The 22886-nt window shown below is 38.3% G+C and overlaps 1 protein-coding gene across 11 annotated transcripts in view; it reads left to right on the forward strand.

The window, feature by feature from the left end:
* The window catches only part of LOC103010326 (flavin-containing monooxygenase 5-like), a 76592-nt gene that overhangs the window by 24094 nt on the left and 29612 nt on the right, over positions 1–22886 (forward strand). The gene's annotated exons all lie outside the window — the stretch shown is intronic.

A 22886-nucleotide genomic window follows, 5' to 3' on the forward strand; every position in this document is an offset into this window, starting at 1 on the left:
AGAGTTTTAGCCACTGGACTACCAGGGAAGTCCCAGTATTTCTCATCTTTAATTTCTCATTTTGTTTATTTGGGTTCTCTCTCTTTTCTTCTTGGTGAGCCTGGCCAGAAGTTTGTCAATTTTGTTTACCCTTTCAAAGAACCAACTCTTGGTTTTATTGATTATTTTTCTACTATTTTTTAAATCTCTATTTTATTTATTTCCTCTCTGATCTTCATTATTTCCTTCCTTCTGCTGACTTTAGTTTTTGTTTGTTCTTCTAATTCTTTTAGGTGGTAGCAAAGTATAACCCCAAGTTCTGTTTCATTCACTGCTCAGGTTATATAAGTGTGGCATTCATATTAATTCTTTGATTACACCACAAAGATGGTACACCCTCTGCCAACGGCAACCTGATAAGATTAATGGTATCCAAATCATGTCAGTGATGGGCTTTGGCATATGCCAACCCTACCAAAACATGCATGATCGAGCACAGGTTAGTGAACAAGCTGTGTTTGCTGTCCATTATGTCCCTGCTCTGTTGGGTCACAGCAGGACACTAGCTGGCAGCGTCTAGTGAGTCAGATATGGAGCTTAAGTAAAAGTTGTGACCATGGGTGAGAATTTGTACAGACTTCTTGAGTACATGGACTTAGACCTTTGGGCTCACGTTAGGATTATGTCAGTGTCCTAGGATAGAAAATCACTGCACTAGGATGAAAGAGGCTACAATCTTTTTTTTTTTTTTTTTTTTAATGAAAGGTTTCTCTTTTAAATTTATTTATTTATTTATTTACTTATGGCTGTGTTGGGTCTTCGTTTCTGTGCGAGGGCTTTCTCTAGTTGTGGCAGGCGGGGGCCACTCTTCATCGCGGTGCACGGGCCTCTCACTATCACGGGCTCTCTTGTTGCGGAGCACAGGCTCCAGACGCGCAGGCTCAGTAATTGTGGCTCACGGGCCCAGTTTGCTCTGCGGCATGTGGGATCTTCCCAGACCAGGGCTCGAACCCGTGTCCCCTGCATTGGCAGGCAGATTCTCAACCGCTGCGCCACCAGGGAAGCCCGAGGCTACAATCTTAAGAACCCCCTTCTGCTGTGGTTGACAAGAGCCCAAAGCCAACTCATGCCCTAACCCCACAAAGCTGGGTCTTAGGTTTGAAAAATGAGCACGCCTGTTGCAGACATGTATTCCTGAGACACTGTTATAACACTGATGCCAGGGAGTTCTCCCAACTCTATCCCTTCAAACTACTCAAAATTGGCATGCACAATAAATATTCATAATCAAAGAGTTTTAACAATAAGAGAGTGCTTCTGGAAGGCCTATGATACACAGTAATTTATCATGAGGATAAAATAGCTACCCTATAATGGTGTTGTTAAAATTAAATGAAATAATTTTTTACAAGGAACTAAACACAAATTTGAATGTCCAGGATATTGTGAAGGAACAAAAAAGTTAAGTTGGGAATGAGCCTGGTGCTCACCTAAGTATCTACATCTTACCAGTGGAGACACAAGAAATCAGGATTTATCTCTCATTGTTGAGGTCCCATTGTAACCTCATTTGCTCGGGGAATCCACAGGCAAATGTTCCATAGTGTTTTTCTCATAGGTGTGGCCCATAGATACGGATTCTGAAGGTAAATAGAAAACACACACTCTCAGAGTATGGGATGTCTACTCAATGGTGGGGTCATGGGGTCATGGATAGCCAGCTTTGATAGATTGTAATACTGTTCCCAACTGTTCACTTTCTCCCCTATAAGATGACTGTACATCCAGCCCTTAGCTAATAGACTTCAATGCCTCCCAGTAGGCAGGGTCCGTATGATTTGCTTTGGTCAATGGAATGCAAGTGGATGTGATGTACTCTATATGAGCTAAAGCTTTAAATGTGCTTGCTTAAATTGTTCCTACCCTTTGCCAAGAGATCTATAGAAACCAAACAGGGGCTGTGCTGGTTAAACTCTTTCCTAATCTTTCCATGTCAGTACAATAAATTCGTCTCATTCAAAATAAATGTTTAAAAATATACTCAAAAAAAATGTATATATTAGTCCAGGGGTCCCCAGTCCCCTGGCCGCTGACCGGTAGCGGTCCATGGCCTGTTAGGAACTGGGCTGCACAGCAGGAGGTGAGCAGCGGGTGAGCGAGCGAAGCTTCATCTGCTGCTTCTGATCACTCCCCATCGCTCACATTACAGCCTGACCCATCCCCCCCATCCGTGGAAAAATTGTTTTCCACGAAACCGGTCCCTGGTGCCAAAAGTTGGGGACCACTGTATTAGTCTATAGTATGGTGTCCCATAATAGAATCCTTGCCCATCTTGATGAACATTTATGAAGTTATTTCAAATTTTTCACTATTAATGCCACCTGATACTTGAACTCGTTGTGCCAGGCCATGTGCTGAGCACTTTACATGTATATTATTTTCTCTGTTCCTCACAACAATGTACCGGGTAGGTAATATTCTAGTCCTCATTTTACAGATGAGAAAACTGAGCCACAAAAATATTAAGTTGCCTGAGGTCAGAAAAGTAGTTAGTGGTAGAGTCCACATAGTCCGGCTCCAGCATCTAAGCTATACCCCAAACAATGCTACAATAAACATCTTTGTTTATACACATGTGTAACTATTTCTGCAGGAAACCCTGAAAGGGAATTGGTGGTAAAAGGAACTCAGTTTTGATAAACTTGTTCCACATAAAGGCTTAATCAATTTATCTTCCACCCACAGTAGATGAGCATGCCCACTTCCATCACTTCTCCAGTTCTGAATATGACCAATCTTTTTGTTTTGTTTTCCAATCTGATGAGGAAAACAGATATAATATTACCTAAAATTTCTTTGGTTACATGTCTGAATAAACTAATTGGCCGTTTTTAGTTCCTTCTATTTGAATGGACTGTTCATATCATTTGCTTATTTTTCTATTGTCTTACTTGTCTTTTTTTAATAGCTGTGTGAAGCTCTTCACACATTTTGAATTTTAATCTTTTGTTGAATTCCTTATTTAGTATTATTTATATACAGAAGTTTTGAATTTGCATGTGTAAGACTTTTCCTTCACTGTTCTTGGATTTTTGTCTCTTACTTATAAATGCCTTCCTTTTCTCCCAGATTATACAAATATTCTCTTATATTTTCTCCTAGTAGTTCTCTAGTTTTGTTTTTTATATCTATCTCTGGAATTTGATACAATGCAGAGTCAGGACCTAACTTTACCTTTTTCCCCAAATAGATAACAAACATTATTTATTGATAATTCATCCTTCCTTACAATGATTAAAAGTAACATCTTTATTGCAAACTAAATTTCTTTAGGTACACGAGGCTATCTTTTTACACAACTATACCACACTGTTTCAATCACTATACTGCTCGTTTGTTTTTAAATATTTCTTTTCAATTTTTGTCTTTCAATTTTTTCACACATTTTCTTTTCCAGTATTCAATATAAATTTGAGAATCAACTCATCAAGGTCCATAAAAATTCAACTGAAATTTTGATTGGATTGTCTTGACATTACCAATTAATTTGGGGAGACTGGCAAACTTAATAATTTGTACAATACTAAGATTTCCTACCTGGGAACAAGATATTTATTCAAGTCATATTTTATGTCTTTTAGTCAGGTTTTATTGTTTTCTTCAAATAGGTCTTGCATATTACTTTTTTGTTTATTCTTAGGAAATGCTTAGTTTTTCCTGCTATTGGTTTTTTCCATTGTTTTTTTTTTTTTTTTATAATTTTTATTTGAGCTGCTATTTTTTCCATTGCACCTGCAAAGATAGGGACTCTTTTTTTTTTGGCTGCACTGCACAGCTTGTGGGATTTTAGTTCCCTAACCAGGGATCGAACCCAGGCCCTCAGCAGTGAGAGTGTGGAGTCCTAACCACCGGACCGTCAGGGAATTCCAGGGACTTTTTTTCATTTATTTATTTTTTTTGGCTGCATTGGGTCTTCGTTGCTGTGTGCCAGCTTTCTCTAGTTGCGGTGAGTGGGGGCTACTCTTCATTGAGGTGCACAGGCTCCTCATTACAGTGGCTTCTCTTGTTGTGGAGCACGGGCTCTAGGCACGCGGACTTCAGTACTTGCAGCTCACGGGCTCAGTAGTTGTGATTGGAGGTCTGTAGAGCGCAGACTCAGTAGTTGTGGCGCATGGGCTTAGTTGTTCCGCAGCATATGGGGTCTTTCTAGACCAGGGATTGAACCCTTGTCCCCTGCACTGGCAGGCGGATTCTTAACCACTGCACCACAGAGGAAGCCCCCTTTCCTGCTATTGTTAATGGGATCTTTTATTCTCTTACTTTTTTAACAGGTATATAGGAAAAAACATCAATTTGTGTATGTTGATCTTATATTCTGCCCCTTTATTGAACTGTCTTTTTTGTACAAATAGTTATTCAGTTGATTCTTCTAGATTTTTTAAATTTCCACTTATAAAAAATGTTACTGCATGTTACTGTGACCTTTAGTAAATGGCTTAAAAGGTAAAATAAATGTGTTTTCAGAGTAAGAATGAGTCAGTAATGCCTAACAGAATGACAGATAACCATTAAAATATACTGGCATATATGGGGCCAGAGAGAATAAATAGCAACTATCTTATTTTGTTGCACTACCAGCCATAAAATTGTAGGCTATGTGGACTTTCAGTTTGACCCAAGATGATGAGTCTAAACTCTCATGTTACTGAACCCACGTCCGACTGCTTGCCACTTGAAAGTCAATTCTCGAGAGATAAGTGTTGGTAGGGAAGGAAAGCTTGCTTTATTTCAGAGCCTGGTAACCGGGGGAGAGGGTGGGCTCCTGACAGAGAACCAACTCCCGACTGCTGCTCAGGGGAAGGGGATTTAAAGGGGAGTTTCAGGGCTGTATAGGCAGAGGGAGGGAGCAGAACAGCACAGTCAGCTCTGACAGTCATCTTGAAACCGGTAATGTGGTGGTCTGATCAGTGTCACCTTGGTTGTTTTAAGTACAGTTAATCTTCAGTTCCAGGGTTTGTTCCCATTTCTTTGAGGCCACTTCTCGGAACGGTGGCAGCTTATGTCACGGCTTCAGTTTGGTCATCATGTAGTCATCCTCCTCCACCTGGTGGGGGCTTCAGTATCTGCAAAACAGCTCACAGGACATGGCTCAGAATATTATCTATAGCCCTGAAGGAGGAACTAAAGGTCCTTGACTGTGCTTAATGATTAAACTATTATTATTCGGTCTCCTTTGACTGTTTTCCTTGCTTTCTGCATTTCCTCACTTCTCTGATCAAACCTATTCTTTGGCTAAAGATTTTCCACAGACAAAAGGCAGGCTGAGGACAGGGGGTGGGGCAAGGACGATAGGGTCTTGCTCCGTTTCACTAATATATCTCAACTTATTTATCTATTAATCATTTTAAAGTTTACACACAGCAAATTCACTCTTTGCTTTTTTTTTTTGGTTTACTGCTTTATGAGTTTTAATAATGCAGAGATCCTTATAACCACCACCACAAGCAAGATAAAGAACAATTCTAACACTCCTTAATCAGTCTCTCAACCCACCCCTAATCCCCAGAGACCATTGATCTTGCCATTACTACAGTTGTATCTTTTCCCAAATGTCATATAAATGTAAACGTACATTATGTTACATTTTGAGACTGGCTTCTTCCACATAGCATAATGCATTTCAGATTCATCCATGTTGTTTGTGTAATAATAGCTTATTCCTTTTTAGTGATGAGTAGCACTCTATTGTATGAATACACCACAGTTATTTATCTATTCATCTGTTGAAGGCCATTTTGGGTTGTTTTCAGTCTTTGACAGTTATAAATAGTACTGCTATGAACCTTTATGTACAAGTTTTTGTGTGGACATGTGTTTTCATTTCTCTAGACTAAATACATAGAAGTAGGATTGCTGGGTCACATAGGTATTTGTTTAACTTCATTAGAAACTATCAACGTGTTTTCCAGGATGATTATTCCATTTTGCATTCTTACAAGCAATGTAGGAGAGTTCCAGTTGCTATAGATCTTTACCAGCACTGGGTATTGTCATTATTTTTTATTTTAGCCATTCTAATAGGTGTGCAAGAGTTTCCCATTTGATTTTCATTTTCATTTCCGTCATGACTAATGGGTTCATCATGTGTTTTTTGCCATCCATATATCTCCTCTGGTGAAGTGTCTGTTCAAATCTTTTGCCCCCTTTTTTAAAATTGTATTTATTTTTCAAGTTTTAAGAGTTCTTTATATATTCTAGGTAAACGTTCTTTGTCAGATGTATGATTAGTAAACTTTTCTCCCAGCCCATGGCTTGTCTTTTCATTCTCTTAATGTCTTTTGAGGAGAAGAAGTTTTAAGTTTCAACAAGGTCTAATTTATAAATTTGTTCTTCTATGGATTATGCTTTCGGTTTTGTATTAAGAAATTTTTGCCTCACCCAAAGTCATGAAAATTTTCTCCTATAATTTCTTCCAAGAGTTTTATAGTTTTACATCTTACACTTAGGTCTATTGTCCATTTTAAATTCATTTTCTATGTGGTGTGCAATATAGTTCAAGGTTCACTTTTTTTTTGCATATGGATGTCTAATTTTTCCAGGATCATTTGTGCAAAAGACTGTCCTTTCTCCATTGAATTGCCTCTGTATCTTCATTAAAAATCAATAGACTGAATTTATGAAGGTCTATTTCTGGAGTCTATTCTGTTCTACTGATCTATGTGTCTATCCTTTCACCAATACCACCATCTTCTTTACTGTAGCTTTATGATATATCTTAATGTGTAATGTGCCTTCCAGCTGTGTTCTTGTCTTTCAAAATTGTTTTAGATACTTCAGTTTCTTCACATTTCCATATGAACTTTAGAATTATCTTTTCTGTATTTGCAAAGAATTCTGCTGGGATTTTAATAGGGATTACATTAAATCTTTATATCATCTTAGGGAGAATTGACATCTTAACTATATTGAATTTTTCAATCAATGAAAAGGGTATGTCTCACCATTCATTTAGGTCTTCTCTGTTTTATTTCATCAACATTCTTTGATTTTCAAAATAAAGATCCTGCATGTCCTATTATAATTATACCTAGTGCTTCAATTATGAAGAGCTATTGGTACCATTTTTAACTTTTGGATTACAATTGTTTATTACAAATATATAGAAATGCAAGTTGATTTTTGTATGTTGACCTTTTTTATACTGTGACGTTGCTAATCACTTGTAAGTTCTAGTAGCTTTTTGTGTAGATTCCTTGGAATCCTCTACATGGACAAATGTGTTCTCTGTAAGTAGGGACATTTCTTCCTTTCCAGTTTAAATACCTCTCATTTCTTTTCCTTTTTAAAAATTATTTATTTATTTATTTATCTGTCTATCTATTTCTTTATTTGGCTGTTCCGGGTCTCAGCTGTGGCACAGGGGATCCTTGTTGCCGCATGATGGATCTTCAGTTGCGGCATGCGGGATCTTCGTTGCCATGTGTGGGATCTTTAGTTGAGGCATGCGGGATCCAGTACCCTGACCAGGGATCGAACCCGGGCCCCCTGCATTGGGAGTGCAGAACCACAAGCACTGGACCGCCAGGGAAGTCCCAGTTCTTTTTCTTATTACACCATCTAGGATTTTTAGTACATTTATGTCTATAAATTGGAATTCGTATTTTGTGGAATATTAAGTAAGAATCAAGCTTTGTGGGGTTTTTTCCGCCCAACACCATTTATTGATAAGCTATTTTTTCAAGTGCTTTGCAGTGACAACTTCATCATAAATCAAATGTCTTTGTGTGCATGAACCAGTTTCTGGATTCTCTATGGTGCCCTATTCACCTACTTGACTATTCTTACACCAACACAACACAGTTGTAGCTTAGTACAGCAAGTCTTCCACCTTGTTTTTTTTAACAAAAAGAATTATTGAAAAAAAATTTTTTGATTCCATTTTTTTAGACTTTTTTTATTTTAGAGCAGTTTTAGCTTCAAAGTTAAATTGATAGGAGGTACAGAGACTTCCCATGTACTCCCAGCCCCACACAGGCATAGCCTACCACATCATCAGCATCCCCCACCAGATTGTTACATTTGTTACAATCAAAGAACCTACACTGACACATCATTATCACCCAAAGTCCATAGTTTACATTAGGGCTCACTCTTGGTGTTGTATATTCTATGGGCTTGAACAAATATAATATAATAACATAAATCCACCATTATATTATCATACAGAGTATTTTCACTGCACTAAAAATCCTCTGTGCTTCACCGATTCATCCCTCCCTCCCCTCAAGCCCCTGGCAACTGGTGATCATTTTACTGTCTTCATAGTTTTGCCTTTCCCAGAATGTTATATAATCAGAATCATATACTTTGTAGTTGTATTAGTCAGGGTTCTCCAGAGAAACAGAACTAATAGGATATATATATACACATAGATAGATAGATAGATAGATAGATAGTAAGAGACTTATTATGAGGGATTTGTTCACTGATTATGAAATCTGAGAAATCTCCTGATCTGCCACATGCAAGCTGGAGCACAGGAAAGCCAGTGGTGTAGTTCCAATCCCAATTTGAGAGCCTGAGAACCAGGGAAGCCAATGGTTTAATTCATAGTCCAGTCCAAAAGCCCAAGAACCAGGAGCAACCATGTGTGAGGGCAAGAGAAGATGGATGTCCTAGCTCAAGTAGAGAGCAAATTTGTCCTTCCCTCACCTTTTGGTTTTATTCAGGACGTTAATGGATTGGGTAATGCCCACCCACATGGGTAAAGAGTGATCTTCTTTACTCAGTCTGCCAATTCAAATGCTAATCTCGTCTAGAAACACCCTCACAGACACACTCAGAAATAATGTTTTACCAGCTATCTTGGCATACCTTAGCCCAGTCAAATTGACATTTAAAATTAACCATCACAGTAGCCTTTTCATTTTAGTTTCTTTCACTTAGTAACATGCATTTAAGTTTCCTCCATGTCTTTTTATGGTCTGGTAGTTCACTTCTTGTTAACACTGAATAATATTCTGCTGTCCAGATGTACCACAGTTTATTTATCCATTTGCCTACTGAAAGACATCCAAGTTGCTTCCAAGTTTTGGCAATTACAAATAAAGCTGCTATAGAGACTTCCCTGGTGGTCCAGTGGTTAAGACTCCATGCTCCCAATGCAGGGGGCCTGGGTTCAATCCCTGGTCAGGGAACTAAGATCCCACATACTGCAACTAAGCCCACACGCCACAACTACTGAGCCTGCGCACTCTAGAGCCTGTGCATCGCAACTAGAGAAGCCCACATGCCACAACAAAGAGCCCACGTGCTGCAATGAAGACTCAGTGCAGCCAAAATAAATAATTTAAAAATGAAAAACAAACAAATAAAGCTGGTATAAATCTGTATCAACAACAGACTCCAAATAGCCAAAACAACCTTGAGAAAAAAAGAACAAAGCTGGAGGCATTACACGTCCTGATTTCAAACTACATTAAAAACCTATAGTAATCAAAGCAGTATGATACAAGCATAAAAAACAGATGCATAGACCAATGGAAGAGAGTGGACAGACCAGAAATAAATGCATACATATACAGTTAACTAATCTTTGACATGGGTGCCAAGAATATAAAATGGGAAAAGGATAGTATCTTCAATAAATGGTGTTGGGAAAACTAGATATCCACATTGCAAAAGAATGAAATTAGACCCCTATCTTATACCACTCACAAAACTGACTTGAAATGGATTCAAGTCTGAAATGTAAGACCAGAAATGATAAAACTCTTTGAAAAAAACATAGGTAAAAGCTCCTTGACATTGGTGTTGGCAATGATTTTTCTAGATCATCTAAAATCGCAAGCAACAAAAGCAAAAATAAACAACTGGGTCTACATCAAACCAAAAAGCTTCTGTACAGCAAAGGAAACAATAAAGGAAATGAGAAGACAACCTACAAAATGGGAGAAAATATTTGCAAATCATGTATCTGATAAGGGGTTGATATCTAAAATATATAAGAAACTCCTGTAACTCAATAGGAAGAAAACAAATAATCTGATTTAAAAATGGGCAAAGGACGTGAATAGATATCTTTCCAAAGAAAATATACAAATGGCCAACAGATAGATAAAAAGGTGCTCAACGTCAATAATTATCAGGAAAATGCAAATCAAAACTATGATGAGATATCACCTCATACCTGTTAGAATGGCTATTATCAAAAGAAATATATGTAAGAAATAACAAATGTTGGCAAGAATGTGGCAAAAAGGGAACTCTTGTACATTGTTGGTGGGAATGTAATTTCGTACCGCTATTATGGAAAACAGATTGGAGGTTCCTCAAGAAATTAAATATAGAACTACGATAAGATCCAGAAATCCCACTTTTGGGTATGTATCTGAAGGAAGCAAAATCAGTATCTGGAAGAGATATGTGCACTTCCATATTCATTACAGCATTATTCACGATAGTCAAGATATGAAAACAGCCTAAGTGTCCACCAAAAGATGAATGGTTAATGAAACTATGTTATATACACATACAATAGAATATTATTCAGCCATAAAAAGGGAATCCTGTCATTTGTGACAACATAGATGAACCTAGAAGGCATTATGCTAGGTGAAGTAAACAAGAAGGGAAAGACAAGTACTGTATGCTATTACATATAGTAGGATGTGGAATTATTATATGTGGAATCTGAAAAAAGAAAAAAGCTGAACTCATGAAAACAGAGTAGATCAGTGGTTACCAAGGGCTAGAAGGTAGGGGAAATGAGGATATGTTGGTCAAAGGGTATAAAATTTCAGTTATAAGATAAGTTCTGAGAATCTAATGTACAGCATGGTGACTATAGTTAATAATGCTGTATTGGATACTTGAAATTTGCTAAGGAAGTAAATGTTAAGCTTTCTCACCACACACACACAAAAGGTAAGTATGTTAGGTGATGGGTGTGTTAATTAACTTGATTGTGGTAATCATTTCACAATGTAAAAATGTAGCAAATCATTGTGTACACTTTAAATATATATAATTTTATTTATCAATTATACCTCAATTAAGCTGGGTGGTGGGGTGTGGAAATCTGAGTGCAGGTTTGTGTATGGACATAAGTGTTCAACTCCTTTGGGTAAATACCAAGACTCACGATTGCTGGATGGCTGGATGTATGGTAAGAGTATGTATAGTTTGTAAGAAACCTCCAAAGTGGCTGTACCATTTTGCATTCCCACCAGCAATGAAAGAGTATCTGTTGCACCATAGCCTTGCCAGCATTTGGTGTCATCAGTGTTCTTGGTTTTTGGCCATTCTCATAGGTGTGTAGTGTTACCTCATTGTCACTTTAATTTGCATTTGCCTGATGACATATGATGTGGAACATCTTTTCATATGCTTATTTGCCATCTGTATATCTTCTTTGGTGAGCCTTGTTCTTCTTCAGGTGCCTTGGCTAAGATTTTAAAATCAGCTACACACATACACATGTGCACACACGTCTACACTTTGAGATTTTGATTGGCATTGCATTGAATCTGAAGACTAAATTGCAGTGACCTGACATCCTTGCAATACTGACTCATAACTCATAAACATGGTATCTCACTCCACTAATTTAGGTCTCTTTAATTTCTTCCAATATTTTTTCCCACTTTCTGCATAGAGGACTTGTATATCTTGTTAGGTTTATTCCCAGGAATTTGATATCTTGATATGGTATCAATGGTAAAATTTTAAAATTTTAAAATTTTCACTTCATACTCTTTTTAAAAGACTATTTGCTGTTTAAAACAATAATACTGTCAATGTATTATGGGGTTCATAACATTTGAAGTAACATATATGACAATGATAACAGAAAATTCAGGAAAGATAAATAAAATTATAATTATACTGTTGTAAGGCTCTTACATTGTATGTGAAGCAATTAAGTAATAATTCAAGATAGACAGTAATAAATTAAAGATGTATATTGTAATCATTAGAGTAACTACTAAATATATAAGAAATATATGTAAAAAGACAATAAAAGAGGAAAAATGGAGAACTAAAACATACTTGACTAACCTGAAAGAAACCTGGAAAGGAGGAACAAAGAAAGAAGTAACAGATGGAACAAATTAAAAAACAAATATGGTATATTTAAAGCTAACTATATCAGTAATCACAAAAATTTTAATGGACTAATCACTCTTTAAAAGAAAAAGATTGTCAGACTATTTTTTAAAAAACAACCAACAATATCCTGCCTACAAGAGATACACTTAAACATAATTGATTTAAATATAAGTAACTTGAAATAAAATGTGGGAAAAGATAGTCCGTGAAAACAGTAACCATATGAAAACTGATATGGCTATATTATTAATGGTGAAAGGAGGTGTTAAGGAAGAAGTAACAGAGAATAAAAGGAACTTCATAATAATTAGAAGATCAGTTCCATAGGAGAAATACATAGTCCTAAATGTATATGCACCTAATAATATAACTTCAAAATTTATGAAGCAAAAAATTGACAGAACTGTATGGGAAAGACAAATATAGAATTAGAGTTGGAGATTTTAACATATCTCCTCAGTAATCAATAGACAAGCAAGCAAAATATTAGTAAGGATATAGAACATTTGAGCAACAATACTAAGCAACTTAACTGACACTTGTAGAAAACTGTACTCAACAGCTGTAGGTTGCTCCATCTTTTCAAGTGCTTATGGAACAATGAACAAAATATATGCTGAGCCATAAAACTAGTAATCAATTTCAAAGGATTAAAATTATACAAAATATGTTCTTTAACCACAGAAAAAGTAAACCAGAAATCAATAACAATAAGATATCTGTTACCAAACCAAAACATGGGTCCACTCGCCTGGTGGGTTGTGGTGAGGGAAAGTGCAGCATTTATTGTAAGGCACCATATAAGGAACCTGGGACACCTAGTGCTCAAAAAGCCTGACCTCCCCAATGGGTTTCAGCAAGGCATTTTTAAAGGTAAGGTAAGGGAGGGGCATCCCAGTGTATGTGATGAGCTCCTGCCGAATGCTCTGATTGGTTGATGGTGAGGTAACAGGGCAATGTCACAGGGGTTAACATTATCAATCCTCAGGCTCCAGTAGGTCTGCGGGCTACGTGTTCACAGTCATCAAGTAGTTAATTTCCTCCATTTGGTGGGGGTTTTAGCATTTATAAAACAACTCAAGAACTGTGTGTCAGATACAATCATCTAAGTAAAATACTTCAGAGGAGCTAAAGCAGAGGATATAGGGAAGAGGTCTGTTAGGGGAAGGACCCATAGGATCCTGTTTGGTTACATATCTAGAAAATCCCAAATCATCTGGAAATTAAGTAACTTACTTCTAAGTAACTGATTCATCAAGGATGAAATTACAATAGAAATTAGAAAATATTTTGAAAGTAACAGTAATGAAAATACAGCATATCAAAATTTGTGAGATGCAGCTATAGCAGCTCTTAGATGGAAATTTGATGAATTAAGTATCTATCTCAACAAAGTACAAAAAAGAGAAGGTAGAAAGAAAGAAATAAAATCAGAGATTAATGAAATAGAAAAGAGATATAAAACAGAGAAACTCAGGGACTTCCCTGGTGGCGCAGTGGTTAAGAATCTGCCTTCCAGTGCCGGGGACACAGGTTGGATTCCTGGTCCGGGAAGATCCCACATGCTGCGGAGCAACTAAGCCAGTGCGCCACAACTATTGAGCCTGCACTCTAGAGCCTGAGAGCCACAACTACTGAAGCCCTCATGCCTAGAGTCCGTGCTCTGCAACATGAGAAGCCACCACAATGAGAAGCAAGTGCACCACAATGAAGAGTAGCCCCCACTCTCCACAACTAGAGAAAGCCCGCGCACAGCAAGAAAGACCCAATGCAGCCAAAAATAAATAAATTAAAAAAAAAAAACAGAGAAAGTCAATGAAGCCAAAAGATGGTTCTTTGAAAAGATTAATAAAATTGACAGAATTGATCAAGGAAAAGAGTAAGAGAGAAAACAGATATACCTAATATCAAGGATGACAGAGGCAACATCACTATAGATGCCACATACATTAAAAAATAATATGAGGATTCATGAACAACTTTATGTCAATAAAGTTGACAGCCTAGATGTAATGGGCAACTTCTTAGGAAAACACAGCTTACAGAAATTTTGAATAATCCTGTATCTTTTAATGAAATTAAATCCATAATTTATAACATTCCAACAACAAAAACACCAGATTCAGATGGCTACCCTGGTAAATGCTACCAAACTTTTAAGGAAAAAGATTAACAGTTTTACACAAAATCTTTCAGAGAGGCCAGCATAACCTTGAAACCAAAACCTATCAAGGATATTACAAGAAAAAAAATTACAGAGTAATATCCCTTAAGAATACAGATGGAAAAAAAATCCAAATGAAACACTAACAAATCAAATGCAGTATTATGTAAGAACCATACACATCATGGTCTTGTGAGTTTATTCCAGAAAGACATAGCTGGCTTAACACTTAAAAAGTCATTCAATATTATTTTAACAATGTGATCATTTAAAAAGATACAGAAAAAGCATTTTATAAAATTCAAAACCCATTCATAATAAAAACTATTAGTTGACTAAGAATAGAGAGAAACTTCCTCAATTTGATAAGATTATTTACCTAAAGCATACAAATAATATCACACTTAATGGTGACATAGTGTATGCTTCGCCCTAACAAGACAAGGAGATCTGTTATCACCACTTCTATTCAACATTGTATTGGAGTTCCTGCCAGTGCAATAAGGAGAGAAAAAAATTTTAATTGCAAAGGAAATAGTAAACTGTCTTTATTCATAAATGACATGATTGTGTACATAGAATATCCAAGGAATGTACAAACTACTAGAAGTAATAAGTAAATTAAGCAAGGCCATGTGATACAAAGTCAATATACAAGTATCAGCTGTATTTCTTTATACTTGCAGCAAACAATTGAAATATGAAAATGTAAAAATAATACCATTTACAATAGGATTTAAAACATAATAAGGTACACAGGACTAAATAAAATGCATAAGAGTCTACAGTGAAAATCATAAAACAAGGAGAAATCAAAGAAGACCTAATGAAAGACGAAAGAGCCTATTTCACAGAGGAAGATTTAATTGTTATGATGTCACTTCTCCCCAATTGGTCTATACATTTAATGCAATCCTAATCAAAACCCCAGCAGGCTTTTTTGGTAGAAATTGATAGGCTAATTTTAAAATTTAAATGCAATTGCAAAAAAACTTAGAATCATCAAAATCATCTTTAAAATAAGCATAAAGATGGAAGATTTATGCTACCAATTTTCAAATTGATTTTACTATCAAGGTAAGTAATTAATACACTATGGTATAGGCATAAGGATAAACAAATAGACCAATGGAACAGAATAGAGTCCAGATAGAGGCTCACACATATACTGTTACTTGACCAATGAAAAAGACACCAATGCAATTCTAGGGGAAAGAAAGACCTTAGAATAAATGGTGTTGGAAGAACATAGCATCCAGATAGGAAAAAAATAAACCTTGACTCTTACACTCATACCACTCACAAAAATTAATTTCAAATGGATTGCAGGGGACTTCGCTGGTGGTTCAGTGGTAAAGAATCTGCCTTCCAATGCAGGGGATGCGGGCTTGATCCCTGGTCAGGGAACTAAGTTCCCACATGCCGTGGAGCAACTACGCTCGAATGCCACAACTACTGAGCTCGCGTGCCTCAATGAGAGAGCCCGCGTGCCGCAGACTACAGAGCCCACACGCCCTGGAGCCCAAGCGCCACAACTAGAGAGAGAAAACCCACACGCCACAACAAACAGCCCGTGCCGCAAGGAAAAGATCCCACATGCCTCAATGAAGATCCCGCATGCCACAACTAAGACCCGACGCAGCCAAAAAATAAAGAAAATAAATTTTTAAAAAATGGATTGCAGATCTAAATGTGAAATCTAAGTTATAAATCTTCCAGCTGGAAACACAGGAGACTGTATGAGCGTGGGGTAGGCAAAGATTTCTTATAAAAGAGCAAAAGGTACTAACCATAAAGAAAAAAAAGATAAAATAGATTTCATCCAAATTTAAAACTTGTGCTCATCAAAAAACACAATTAAGAAAGTGAGGGACTTCCCTGGTTGCGCAGTGGTTAAGAATCCGCCTGCCAATGCAGGGGACACAGGTTCCTGCCCTGGTCTGGGAAGATCCCACATGCTGCAGAGCAACTAAGCCCGTGCGCCACAACTACTGAGCCTGTGCTCTAGAGGCTGCAAGCCACAACCACTGAGCCCGTGTGCCACAACTACTGAGGCTACGTGCCTAGAGCCCGTGCTCCTCAACAAGAGAAGCCACCGCAATAAGAAGCCCACACACCGCAATGAAGAGTAGCCCCTGCTCGCTGCAACTAGAGAAAGCCCACGCACAGCAACGAAGACCCAATGCAGCCAAAACTAAATAAATAAATAAATATTTTGAAATACATACATCTGCAAAGGATTTGTAACCAGATAGTACAAAGAACTCTTAAAACTCAATAATAAGACCACTCAGCTTTAAAAAATGGGCAAAACGTTTTCACAAACACTTTGCAAAGAAGATATACAAATGGCCAAGAAATTAAATGGAAAGACGTTCAACATCATTAGTCACCAGGGAAATTCAAACCAAAAACACCGTGAGATAATACCACACACCCACAAGAATGACTAACAGTACCAAGTGTTGAGAGGCTATGAAGCTACTGGAACTTTTATGTATTGCAGGTGAGTGTATAAAATGGCACAGCCTCTTTTGAAAACTTTTTGGCAGTTTCAACCAAAGTTAAACATAAACCTACCCTATGACCCAGCAATTGCACTCTTAGGCACACAAGAAAAATGAGAGCAGACGTCCACAAAAAAGACTTGTTCAAGAATAAAACACCTTCATTACACCAAAAAGTGGAACTAATCCAAATATTCAACAATAGGATGGATAAACAAATTATATATTCATACAAATAAAAAGAGCAACCTACTGATACACGCAACTACCTGGATAAATCTTAAAATCACTACATTGTGTAATGATTCCAAGCACAGAGAGTGAGTACATACTATATAATTCTATTTATATGAAGTTTGAGAACTAATAAAAGCATCAGATGTTAACTAGACTTATTTTGGTTATCATTTCACAATATACAAATATCATATGCAGATGTACAAGTATTGTACACCTGAAACTAATACGTTACATGTCATTTATACCTCAGTCATAAAAAACAAACAAAAACAAAAGGAAACAATGCTTACCTCTGGAGGTGGATATTGGCTGGGAAAGTGCACAAGAAAACCCTCTGTATGACACCTCTGCTCCACATCCTTCATTACAGTCATTCTACCTCTGAACCATACCTAGAATCATCTCCTTCTCATGATCTCCACTGTCCCCACTCTAGGCCAAGTCTCAGCTGTCTCTGATGTGCAGGCCATAAGAAGGATCCTGTGCCTGAGGAGCGAATGGGAGGACAAGAGCCCCCAGAGACTCATCAGATATGAGTGTTGTTCTTCTCTATGTGAATGAGCCATTACCACAAAACTTCCATTCCTACTGATCCAGAATTTTAACTGATTTTCTTTTGTGCTTCAATTGGTTTTTACAACATTTCCAGTACCTTAAGCACGGAAAATGACATTGTTTCTATGGGAAAATGTATTCTGATTTTCAACAATTGATTAAAATTGTTAAAACTGATTAACTTTTTAGAACCTAGTCATTTCTTCATTGGAGATTTTCCTCTTGTTTTTTATGGTATTTTTAAGTATCTCTAAATCTTTTTAATGGGTTTATTTTCTGTATTTCCAATCATCTTTGAAAATCACAAAGGGTAGGCTCTTCCATTACTTGTCTTTGTGTGTTAGAGCATGGCATGCAGCACTGGATACACAGGAAGCACAGCTGAAATGGAGCAGGACCCTATGGTCCTGCCCCCACCCACCATGTCCTCTGCCTGCCTTTTGTCTGTAGAAAAACTTTAGTCAAAGTTGAGCCTGTATATACTCACTTGCAAATTTGCAGTTAGCCTAAACAGAGAAAATTTGAGTCAAGGTTTAAAACATTTTACAAGTAATTTAAAAACAACATAAAACATATTTGCCAAGTTTAAAAGTAATTACTTACAAAACACAATTAAAGTAGTGGAGCAGGGCTTCCCTGGTGGCACAGTGGATGAGAATCCGCCTGCCAATGCAGGGGACATGGGTTCGATCCCTGGTCTCAGAAGATCCCACAGGCCGTGGAGCAACTAAGCCCTGTGTGCTACAACTAGTGAGCCTGTGCTCTAGAGCCCGCAAGCCACATCTACTGAGCCTGCGTGCTGCAACTACTGAAGCCCGCGTGCCTAGAGCCAGTGCTCTGCTACAAGGGAAGCCACCGCAATGAGAACACTGTGCACCGCAACAAAGAGTAGCCCCAACTCACGGCAACTAGAGAAAGCCCACGCGTAGCAACAAAGACCAAACACAGCCAAAAATAAATAAATAAAATAAATAAGTTTATTTTAAAAAAAGTAGTAGAGCATTAAAATTACATTTTAAAATACTAAGTTTTAAAAGTAATTCTTGTATTGTCCTGAAATTCTAAAACCGATTCAGTAGGGAGACATTAATATTCAGTTTATAAAAGTATTCATCAGTTTTCCTATAACTAGACATCTCTAGTACATTCAGAATTATCCAGTTTACAAGTAATTCATTTATAAGTTAAACGTCCAATATGTAAAATGGTTGCATTAAAACACTCTTTTCAGAATTTTATTTTTAAAAGTACTATTATAGTATAAGTTCACATTTATAACTGAAAACTTTTATGAAAGTTATCAGTCTAAAAAGTTACAGGTCCAAAGAATATTGATACTAATATTAATTAGGGTTGTCTAAACTGCTGTAAAAAGCAAAATTAAAAACTCGATAGCATAAACAAAATAGCAATTTACTTATCTCTCATGTAAGAGTCCAAGATTAATAGATCCAGATTAGAAGATCCGGTCATTTAGGACCCCAATCTGATGGTGGACCTACTTCAATACATAGTTTCCAAACATCTCTCTGGTTATCATTATTCTAGGCTACAGGAAAGAAGAGTGAGCAGAAGTCCAGGGCAAACCATTGTCTTTTAAATGGGTTAGACAGAACTTAGTGAGAACTTAGTCATATGGCCACGTGCAGCTGCAAGGGAAACTGGGAAATACTGTTGCTATTTGGGCAACCCCATGCCAGCTACAGTCCTATAATGCTGTAATAGGAGGAAATCAGATTTTAATGAAGAGTTAGCAGTGTCTGACACCCCTCTAGCCACTAGAATTCTGTGTTCATCCTTCTCCTGATATGCTCATCCCCACCCCAAGGGAGACAACTCCAAATTCCATCCAGGTGCTACATCCAGCTCAAATTCTGGGATCTCTGGGTGACTTGCAATCATCTCCCTCAGACTCAGATTGGCTTTTTGTGGTCCAGCAACTCATTAACTCAAAGGAAGTCACTTACTTCTCCAACACCCGATAAACCATGGTCTAATAGAAACAGGATGATTATATGAAAACTTCTTGTTCTTTAGTATTCAGTGGCCCTTCTGCTGCCATAAATCTTGGGGAGGGATAAGACAAGAGATTAATATTTTTGAAATCTCAAGGGAGATGCGTTTAGGCAACTGGAAAAAAAAGAAACCTGCTTTTTCTTTCTAAGAGAAAGTAGCATTAGACAGAAGAAAAGATATTTGGTGACAAAAGACATTCTATTTCATGGTATTTGATGATGAGGACACTAGTTAAATAAGGGATTTCTGGAGCAAAGTGAGAAGAGAATCCAGAACAAAAGTAAATAGTAGCTTTTTTTTTTAAAGAAAAATACGAACTGTTTGATTAGCTTGTCTTAAGATGACTATTGAGAGATTAATGACATTTTGATAATAAGAACCATATCAAAAAGACAGAACCACATCAAAACACAAAAACACTTTAATTACTGAGAAATATATGTAACTCCATCCTTAAGCTTCTTTCCCTTTATTCTCCCATTAGGGTATGTTGATGTCCTGTGTTCCCCACTGTGTGTGTGCATGTGTGTGTGTGTTCATATAATTCAGACCATATTTTGAGCAGGAGTCTTCCTGATGGAGCCAAATGATTTCCAAAACCAAAGATCTATTTTTAAACATATTTTAAAGTAGTTGAAATAAGGAAAGCTATGCTCAGCTAAAAGCAGTTCAGCTACAGTGTAAACTGTAAAGGCAGGAGTTAAGCAAAGGATAAGGATGCAATAGAGAGATGAGAAATGGACAAAGGACTTGTGGCTAAATAAGACGTAAAAATGTCCTCATACAGGAGCAGTATATATAGTGTTTGAAGCCAAGACCTGAAGCCAGACTGCCAGGTGTACCTCCCTGCCTTTTCACTTACTTGCAGAAGAAGTGCTTGATAGTACTTTCTCCATGGGGTTGCTGAGAGGAATTCCTGTGTCCCTTCCTATGCTGCCTTTTGCACCATTACAAGGTAAACCCTTGAGAAATAACCATTGGTATCGGAAGGATATTTCTGGGGTGAAGTCAGTAAGTCAAACCCAGGACTGGGGACTTCCCTGGTGGCACAGTGGTTAAGAATCTGCCTGCCAATGCAGGGGACACGGGTTCAAGCCCTGGTCCGGGAAGATCCCACATGCCGCAGAGCAACTAAGCCCATGCACCACAACTACTGAGCCTGTGCTCTAGAACCCATGAGCCACAACTACTGAGCCCACGTGCCCCGACTACTGAAGCCTGCGTGCCTAGAGCCCATGCTCCGCCACAAAGAGAAGCCACCACAGTGAGAAGCCCGTACCACAACGAAGAGTAGCCCCTGCTCGCCACAACTAGAGAAAGCCCTCACGCAGCAACAAAGACCCAATGCAGCCAAAAATTAATTAATTAATTAATTTAAAAAAAACCCAGGGCTGGCATTATTGGCAACAAATCACCTTCAGCCAAGTTGACTCAGGCATTAGTAAAAGTGAAACTGATCGGTGGTGTTTTGGGGGGCTCCAAGGAGCTCCAGTCCTTTATGTCTCAACGCAGAAAGAATTCAGTGAGAGGCAAAGTGATCGATAAGAAGTGATTTATTAGAATAGGATGCTTGCAAAGCTTGTAAGCGGGCAGGCCAGAGGGTGCCACACCCCGAGACCTTAGTGGGCTACAGTTTTATAATCAAAGGAAAAGTAGGGAGGGGGAAAAGACCACCTTGTTCCTCATTCTTGAGTAGACGTCACGCTTGCCTCTCAGCTCCTCCTCCAGGCTGGGCAGGGGAGTTTTCTTGTCCCTACGTGGTCAAGCTACGACTGTCATGGCACTATGGAAAACTTATTTCAAGGTCTCAGTACAATGAGGGTCTTTCACTTTGAAATGTCACCTTTCCATAAATTATTGTTTTTTAAGTGTGCAGAGAGCATGTCCTAGGGGTCATTAACTTACTGAGCTCACTGGGCAGGATGTGGGTCTCATACCACCATTGTTTTATTGTTTTGGGACATGTTTTGTCTTATGCTTCTGCTGCATGGGTTTTGTTGCTAAACAGGCCTGCTTGGTTTTGTGGTTAAGCAAACCTGCTTTCTTGAATGATCATTAACTTACAGGGGTCACCCATACGTTTTTCTTTACTTACAATCCCCTAGTGGGGTTAACTATTGAAGTACCTAATTTGTCCCTTTACTCTGTCCCTAACATAAGGGGCGCAAAGATGCATAGCATCAGCCACAACGTACCTCTCCCAGAAGCCCTTACACCTGTCAAAACAGACTCCTGGGTTGAATGAGCCCTGATTCTGACCCAATGTGTGAAATCTTATATCCATTACATTGGTATTTCGTGCATGATTTTGTATTTGAAGAATCTGTTACATTTTAAAAGTGGATATTTTGTGTTTGTAATCACACAGGTAACTGTGTGAGGAAAGGGCTTTTTTACAGTATTTTTATTTTTTTGAAATTATCTGTGTGTCAGTCTTCTCTACTAAACTATAAGCTCCTCTAAGCAGGAAACTTAATCCCCTCACTCCTCACTGTACCCCAGCACCCAGCTCAGTGCATGGGTATTTTAAAGTAAATTTCTTCCCGTAGCACAGAACCAAAGATCCGATTTGTGGGGTTGGGGGTTGGGTTGGAGAGGTGGATGAGGGGCTGGGATGTGTTCTAACAGATCTCCTGAAAGATAGATGTTCTCCGCTTAAGCTTTTGGAGCAAGACTTGCTTCGGGGTTGTTGGTGACAGTTTCCCCACACCAGTAGGAGTTTGTCACTATAAGACAACACCAGGAAGTTAAAAGTGAATGGGAAGGGCGGGTGATGGAGATTCCGACCCCTAGGGTCTCCCCTGAGAGTAGCTGAGAGTGCGGGCAACTGCATGTGAAAAACAGAGAGGTCATAGGGTTAATTTTTTCTGCCCAGAGCAGGTTTGGCCCATGTTTTATACCCTCTGTGGGGGTAATGGGTGCTGCTGAGTGGGCGGTGTGTTGGCTGAAAGGAGGTGGAGCTGAACAGCCCCTCCACATTGGCTATTGCTGCTGTTTGTACTTTGTTGCTTTACATTTCTTTGCAAAGAGCTGAAAGTGCAGTGCCCTCCAGATCGCAGCAGAAGGATCTGCCAGTGTTGGGGCAAAGGCAGCGAGGTCGGGTACCGCAGCAGAGCTCTCAGCTCTGGGTCTCAGCTCTGGGTCTTCCAGGCACAGGGCTCACCCATCCAAGGTGTAGTAGTTCCCGGTGGTCCACGAGGACACTGGAATCTGGGTTCCCCAAAGGCACCTGCTGTTGCAGCATTTATCTAAATGCCACATTCAAGCTCTTCTTTGAAAAGTGTTAACTGATGTGTGCTTTCTGTCTTTTGTCA

Source organism: Balaenoptera acutorostrata, chromosome 1 (assembly GCF_949987535.1).
Source record: "Balaenoptera acutorostrata chromosome 1, mBalAcu1.1, whole genome shotgun sequence".
Classification (NCBI taxonomy): Eukaryota; Metazoa; Chordata; class Mammalia; order Artiodactyla; family Balaenopteridae; genus Balaenoptera; species Balaenoptera acutorostrata.